Source organism: Ipomoea nil, unplaced genomic scaffold, assembly GCF_001879475.1.
Source record: "Ipomoea nil cultivar Tokyo-kokei standard unplaced genomic scaffold, Asagao_1.1 scaffold1096, whole genome shotgun sequence".
Taxonomy (NCBI): domain Eukaryota; kingdom Viridiplantae; phylum Streptophyta; class Magnoliopsida; order Solanales; family Convolvulaceae; genus Ipomoea; species Ipomoea nil.
The window spans coordinates 198,985-207,322 of NW_017617524.1; positions in this window are offsets into that span (position 1 = coordinate 198,985).

An 8,338-nucleotide genomic window follows, 5' to 3' on the forward strand; every position below is an offset into this window, starting at 1 on the left:
CGTTTAATTACAGATAATGTGCTAGTGGCCTCTGAAGTGATTCATTATCAAAATCAAAAGAGGGAGGGGAGAGATGGGTGGTGTGCGCTGAAATTGGACATTGTGAAAGCTTATGATAAGATGGAGTGGGCTTTTCTGAAGGAGATTATGACTCGTATGGGATTGACCAACGGAGGATTCATATAGTTTTGCGTTGTGTCACAACGGTTCGGTACAGAGTTGGAGTTAATGGTGATGTCATTGATTTCTGTTGGATATAACGTTGGTAAAACTCAAATAATAATCCTACAAAAGGATTATTGTTTTATGGAAAAACTGGGAAAGATGATCGGATGTGATGGGAAGAACGAAAGGATACCGAGGGAAAAGGTTAGTACGAGTCGAGCGAAACATTCTTTCCTTAACACCTTATTTGCTACCTCCCACAAGTGCTAGGAGCGTTGTAGCCTAGGTTTCCCAGGATAAAACGTACTACGATTCAATTGTTTGAGCACCCAAACAATGAACCCAGCGAACACGAGCAATGCTTCGAACACAGTTAGGCTAAGAAAGGAGTAGAAGCAGAGATTTTGGAGCTGGAAAACTATGGTTTCTTGTTATGAAAATTCTGCTGCTCTTACCCCTTCTTATATAGCGTTGAAGGAGTTGAATAGCTTCATTATGGCCATGAAAACCGACATAAAGACAAGTTTTGTAACACCTGAAACAGCAGCCCACTAACTGAGATTAAGTTCAAAATTTAAAATTGGAATTAATGGCGGGTGGTGTTTCAGCTCCGAACCATCACAGGCGCAGGCCTAAATTAAGCCTTTTCAGACTCAATTGAACCCCCCCCCCCCCCCCTGCGCATAAGAGAAAACCTTTATGCTATACAATTCAATAAATCTTAAAAGAGCTCTTGTATAAAAGTGGTGCAAATCCACTTCCCAAACCAATGTGGGACAAAAGCTACTCCCAAGCTTTTTCCCTTCACTTTTCCAACTCAAATGAGTCTACTTTGAGAATCAATATCTCATTCACCCATTATCCGTTTTGAACGTACAATATATCAATATCTTCGTCTCACTACGAAAAAACCGAATCCACTTTGACCCGACCCAAATCAGAAGTGGACCCCACTGATAATTGTACTACAAAATTACCACTTAATATGCCATTTTAACCTATTTTTTTCCAACAATTTCATTATCCCAACATGTGGTCTTCGACAAGGTGATTCGTTATCTCCTTATCTCTTTATTCTTTGTGTAGAGGGTCTTTCCCATCTTATTTCTACTGCTACCCGAAAGAAAGATATATCCCCATGTTTAGTGGCTAGAGGTGCACCTGGAGTCTCTCATCTGTTCTTTGCAGATGATAGCATTCTTTTCTTTAAAGCCACGCAATTCCTGAAATTGAAGTTGTGAAAGGATGCTTAATGTCTTATGAAAGAATGTCAGGGCAATTAGTTAATTATAATAAATCCTGCATTGTGTTCAGCAGAAATACGGCGGTAGAAAGGAAAAATGCGGTGGCTGCAATTCTTTATGTGGTTCAGTCGGACAGTATAGGGAATTATTTGGACAGCCTATGGGGGTCGGCCGAAATAAAAAAGAAGTATTTTCCTATATTGAAACTAAACTAATTCACCAGTTGAGTGGCTGGAATAAAAAATGTTATCAAAGGCTGGGAAGGAAATTCTTCTTAAAAGTGTTGCCCAAGCTTTACTCACATACACAATGAGCTTGTACTTTCTCCTGGTAACTTTTTGTGAGCATATTGAAAGGATTATGAACAAATATTGGTGGTCAACTAGTGGCGGGCGTAACAGCGGAATTAAATGGATGGTGTGGTCAAAGTTATGTCCACCTAGAGCCAATGGTGGACTGGATTTTAAAACACTTAGCCGTTTCAATGTGGCTTTGTTAGCCAAACAAGGCTGGAGACTACTCACAAAGCCAAACTCTATTGCTGCACAAGTCTACAAAGCAAGGTACTACCCACATGTAGATTTCCTTGAGGCAAATATTAGAGCCAACCCCAGCTATTGTTGGAGGTCCATTCTTACAGGTCAATCATTATTACGCCATGGTTGCTTTCGAAGGATAGGGAATGGTATTAACACAACAGTGTGGAGCCAACCTTGGCTACCAAATGATGATGATCCCTATATTCATACACCCAGGAGGAAACATGAAGGTTAGTGAGTTTATTGATCCTACTTTGAGAGATTGGAATATTGGGCTTGTTAATAATCTTTTTGAGCAAAGAGATGTGAATTTAATTTTGCAAATCCTAGTTGCTATTGAGTATGAGGATGTTTGGTGTTGGAAGGGGCATATTAGAGGTATTTACACCGTTTAGCAAGGGTATAGGCGCCTCTCAGAATTTCATGACAATGCAGTAGTTAATATTTCTAATGTCTGGAATGTTATTTGGAAATTAAAGATACCATCACATGTGCAGAACTTTTTATGGAGGTGCTTCCATGGCATTATTCCTACTTTGACTATTTTGACAGTTATGAGGGTGCATGTGTTCTGTGTCCCATTTGTAAACAGCAACCGGAGACCACGCGACATTTGTTTTATGGGTGCATTTATACTACCAGGCATAATATTGCGGGCTGCACTCCACCTAGAGCTGATGTAGATTTCCTTTCTTGGTTGTCAAGGAAACTAGCCTTGGATGGAGGATGGAACGGTCTGAAATGCATTGCACTTTGCTAGTCTATTTGGCTCATGCGCAATGACTTTGTGTGTGTTGGTAATATTGTTATTATTGTATTATAATATATAGTTTGTATATTTGTGGCTATAGCTTAGTTAGTTAATTCTAGTCTATAGCTTAGGATAGTTAAGTGGCAGCTTCCATATAGGGCTCTATCTTGTAATCTCTTACTAACTGAATGTGATTCTGAATTCCCTTCTCACATCTGGTATCAGTTAGCGTTAGGTTTTCCCTATCCTAATTTTTCTCCCCAAACCTACCATGTCGACAAACTCTTCCGAGAGTACGGTGACAACCACCACCGTCCCCGCTCAGGCCACCACCAACTCACTCACCACTGCTCATCACTTCGTGTCGATGAAATTAGCCACCCGGAATTTTCTATTTTGGCGTACGCAACTCGTATCGTTCCTTCGCAGGCAGGGGCTGCTGGGTACATCGACGGCGACCTCCCATGTCCTCCGACCACCGTCACCACCGCAGAGCAGCCTGGCGAATCCGGCGCAACCGCCTCCGGCCCTACCATCGTCCCGAATCCAGCATACGCTCAATGGGTACAATAGGATGCCTCCATCCTATCTCTCCTTATCTCGTCTCTCTCCGACGAGGTAATGCACCTCGTCGTTGGCAGGAACACCGCCCGGGAGGTTTGGATGTCCATCACGTCGACCTTGGCGTCGTCAACGAGAGCCCGCTGCTTGAACCTGCTAGGGCAATTCCAAACCCTCCGGCAAGGGAGCAGCACACCGGCAGAGTACCTGGGAGAGCACAGCTGATTGTTGAGGCACTGTCACTCGCCGGCCGGCTACTTTCTCTGGACGAACAAATACTGTACGTGCTCCGAGGTCTCAGGCCGGAGTTTCAAGCGATGGCCAGTGCCCTCACAGTGACAGGTACTTCCGTCACTCTCTCTCAGCTCTCCGATCTCCTGCAGGCCCAGGACTTTATCCAGGCTGACGGATTCCCGACGTTGGACCATTCTGGTGCCACCGGCTCTCCAACCGCCTTTTACGCTGGTCGCGGCAATCAGCATGGTGATCGCTCCAGTTCCAGCGGACGGCAGTCCTCGAAAAGCAATCCGAATCGCGACAGAGGACGAAGGAGAGGTAGACAGGGGCGTGGACGCGGCGGCAACCCCGGATGCCAAATCTGTCGTAGTCACGGGCACATCACCGTCTATTGCTACAAACGGTACACCGACGCTCCAACTCCGCATGCCAACATGGCAGTCTCTGGCGACTTACATACAGATTCTCCGGTGGATGCATGGTTCCCGGACACGGGGGCATCGAGTCATGGTACATCGGATGATCAGATGATGGGGCGATCGGAAACTTACACCGGTGGCGATGTACTCACTGTCGGAAATGGGGCAGGTTTGAATGTTTCTCGTGTTGGCCATATGGTTATCCCTTCTGTGTCGAAATGTTTAAATATGTCAAATATATTGCATGTCCCGAAGTTGTCGTTACCTCTTTTATCGGTCTATCGATTCACTAATGAAAATAACATTTACTTTGAGTTTCATAAAGATTTATTTTTTGTGAAGGACTGCACAACCAAGGCGGTTCTTCTTAAGGGATTCACTACGGGTGGTTTGTACAAACTATTGGTGCCACGGGCACATCTTGCCTATCTCACCGCTAGAGCGTTTCCCACAGTCTGGCATCAACGATTGGGTCACCAACATAAACAAGTCTTACAACGTGTTTTGAAACACTGTCCGGTCACTACAAATAAAGCATGTTCGTCCGAAGTTTGTACAACGTGTCAACTCGGCAAGTCGGCGCGTTTTCCCTTAGATAGAGTTCCTAGTTCCAGATTAAATATTCTAGATTTGGTGTATACGGATATCTGGGGTCCGTCCCCTGTTATTTCTGATTCTGGATATCGTTATTTCGTTTTATTTGTAGATGACCATTCACGGTTTTGCTGGTTTTATCCCTTACAGTTAAAATCAAACATATATAAAAATTTTGAGTTGTTTCGGGCGATGGTAGGACGACGGTTTTCGCATTCTATCAAAGCCATCCAGTCTGATCTAAGAGGCGAATATCGTCGCCTATATAAAAGTGTTTGAATCCCTAGGTATCATACACCGACAATCATGTGCGTACACCCACAAACAAAACGACCGAGTTGAACGCCGGAATAGACACATTGTCGAAACCGATTTAGCACTACTTGCTGAAAGCTCAACTCCACTAAAATATTGGGATTATGCTTTTGAAATGGCCACGCAATTAATAAACTGCTTACCATCTTCTGCTATAGAGTTTCACAGCCCACATTACCGTCTACACAAAACACCACCCACATACACATTTTTTCTGAGTCTTGGGGTGTAGATGTTTTCCTATCTAAGGCCATACAATCGGCACAAGATAGAATACCGATCTACACCCTGTGTATTCCTAGGTTACCCAGTTTCTTTTAGGAGATACCGCTATATGGACCTAACCACGGGAAAGATTTTCATCTGCCGTCATGTTCGGTTTGATGAGTCTATTTTCCCATTTGCTGTGCAGACTCCTTTGCAGGTTGACTCTACTTCAGTAGCCACAAATACACCATGGGGAGCCGGGCTAGTAGTGGTTCATTCTCATAATACATCGGTAATTGACGAGACGTCGTTGGCGCGGGAGCCAGCACCTAGAGCAATAGAGGCTCCACCGGCAATCACCGTGACTCGTGCTAAACCAGGTCACACTCAAGAAGGAGGACACACAATGCGCACTCCCCGCAAAACACGGGGAACAGGCGAACAATTTTACAGCCTTAACACAATTGTGGACCTGACTTGCTACTCCTAAGTCGTAGGCCACCCGCAATAGCGGGACGCTATGGATCAGGAGTTCGACACCCTCCTGCATAACAACACCTAGCAGCTAGTACCGGCTATGCCACATGAATATAATCGGCTGCAAATGGGTGTACTGTACCAAATGCAAAGTCGATGGCTCAGTTGAGCGTTATAAGGCGCGTTTGGTCACAAAGGGGTTCAACCAGGTAGCCGGTGAGGATTTCTTTGACACATTCAGCCCCGTAGTCAAGCCGACTACGGTGCATATATTGTTTTCTCTTGCTGTATCCAACAGGTGGACTCTGCGTCAGCTGGATGTTCACAATACGTTTCTCAATAGGTATCTGTCCGAAACGGTCTATATGAAACAACCACCTGGCTACAAGGATCCCACACATCTAGATCATGTCTGTCATCTTCAATGCTCCCTCTACGGACTAAAACAGGGACCTCGTGCCTGGTTCAAACGCCTGCATGAGTTCTAAATATCCACCAGGTTTTTAGCGTCCAAGACCGATGTCACCCTTTTTCACTTCACAACAGGGGACTCCCGGGTTTATTTGTTAGTATATGTCGATGACATCATCATGATGGGAAACGACCCGGATTTGATTAACACTTTGCTACACCATCTTTCAACGACTTTCATGATCAGAGTCCTCGGCACACCAAGCTTCTTTTGGGGAATCGAAACTCTATTCAACAAAGATGGGCTTATCTTGTCCCAACGCTGAAGGATATCTTGACTCGAGCAGGTATGTCCGAGTGCAAGTCCTTAGCAACACCATCGGCGGTCACACAGCCAGCCATGCCGTCACTATACCCTTTTGATAATCCCACGCAGTATCGTCAAATAGTCGGGGCTCTCCAGTACCTGACTATCACTCGGCCTGATTTCTCCTATTCAGTTAACAGGTTATATCAGTTTATGCATTCTCCTACCGAAGATAACTGGGCATCACTCAAGCGGGTTCTCCAGTATGTCAAAGAGACACAGGACTACGAGTTACGGTTAACAGCATCACCATCCTCCGATCTTCATGCGTTCTCTGATTTCGACTGGGTCGGTTGTCCGGTTGACCAAAAATCCACCAGTTGATACGCAGTGTTTCTCGGGGGTAACCTGGTGTTATGGTTATCTCGCAAGCAATGCACAGTTGCGCGGTCTTCGACAGAGGCTGAGTACAAAGGTCTAGTTGATGTCTCTGTGGAGGTCACCTGGGTTATTTCGTTACTTCAAGAACTAGGGCTACACTCTGGTAAACCGGCAACTCTGTGGTGTGACAATCTTGGGGCTACATACCTGGCTACTAATCCGATTTTTCACGCCCACACTAAACATGTTGAAATCGACTACCACTTCGTCCGGGACAAGGTCGCTTCTGGGACTTCATTTACAACTTTGTCTCTACAAAAGAACAGCTGGCAGACATCTTCACCAAACCGCTACCAGCACCACGTTTTCAGACTCTCCGAGGCAAGCTCAATGTTGTCACCCTCCAACCTTGTGCTTGAGGGGGTCTGTTAGTAATATTGTTATTATTGTATTATAATATATAGTTTGTATATTTGTGGCTATAGCTTAGTTAGTTAATTCTAGTCTATAGCTTAGGAGAGTTAAGTGGTAGCTTCCATATAGGGCTCTATCTTGTAATCTCTTACTAACTGAATGTGATTTTGAATTCCCTTCTCTCATCGTGTGGAACCAGAAGAGTTGGGATTGTTCAAAACTTCAGTTTGAAATGTCAGGTCCATGAATGGCTTTCTCTCTCGACAACTTCTTTGAGCAATTCTCATGTCCAAACTCCTACGATTGAAGAAATTGTTATACTTGAAGGTATAGTGTATGTATATGTTGATGCCGCCATTTTTCATGATTCTCAGCAAGCCACTTTTAATATCATTATATAGGATCGCTATGGGGTCTTTTTTCGCGCAGAAAATGGATTGATCAAAAGTTTGAATGATGCTCATTTGACAGAAGCTATGGCCATTAAAGAAGCTTTAATGTGGGTCAAGGAATGTGGACATGCATATGAAGTTCATGATGTATTCCGATTGTCAGCAGGTGTGTAATTTGCTCAAGGGTTCGTTACTATATTTATCGTTTACAGTCTGTGTCATTAACGAATGCCGGAAGCTCCAACAACACTTTGAAAGTGTGTCTATTAAATTTATCTCAAGATCAGTGAATAAAGCTGCTCATGTATTGGCAAGGGCAGCTCGTTCTAACTCTAGTTCTTTATTTAGCTTGATTCTATTCCTTCATGTATTGAACTTTTGATTTAATGAATCTATATTGGTTTTCAAAAAAAAATAAATAATAACAATTCAAAGTATATCAATGCAAGATTATATAGGAGATGTTCATGCATAGGCAATTGAATGTTGAATTTGTTTATTTAAATCAGTAATTCATAGTATATAAATGCAAGATAATATATGAGAGATGAATTATAATTATCACTAAAATAAATGTTTGCAACTTTTTAATAATGTTAGTCTAAATACTTAGTCTAAAACAATAGTCTAAATAAATATTACTTTTAGTTTAAATTTCTCTAAGTCTTCTTAATTCTCTTTTGGGTAGCATTGTCATTGTCTGCATCTTCAGTACTTGTCCTCTTATTTTTTATTAGTAGTGTGTCATGTGAAATTGGGTTACTGGTGATAGCATAGGGGGCAGCATTATGCACTGAGATTATGGTGTAGGAAGTTTTAGATTTGCCTTGTTGTGTATATGATTGGATCTTAGTTGTACTATAAACTCTTTATCTTGCAAACGCCTGTTCATATTTGGCAGTAATAGTTTTTTCCCCTACATGT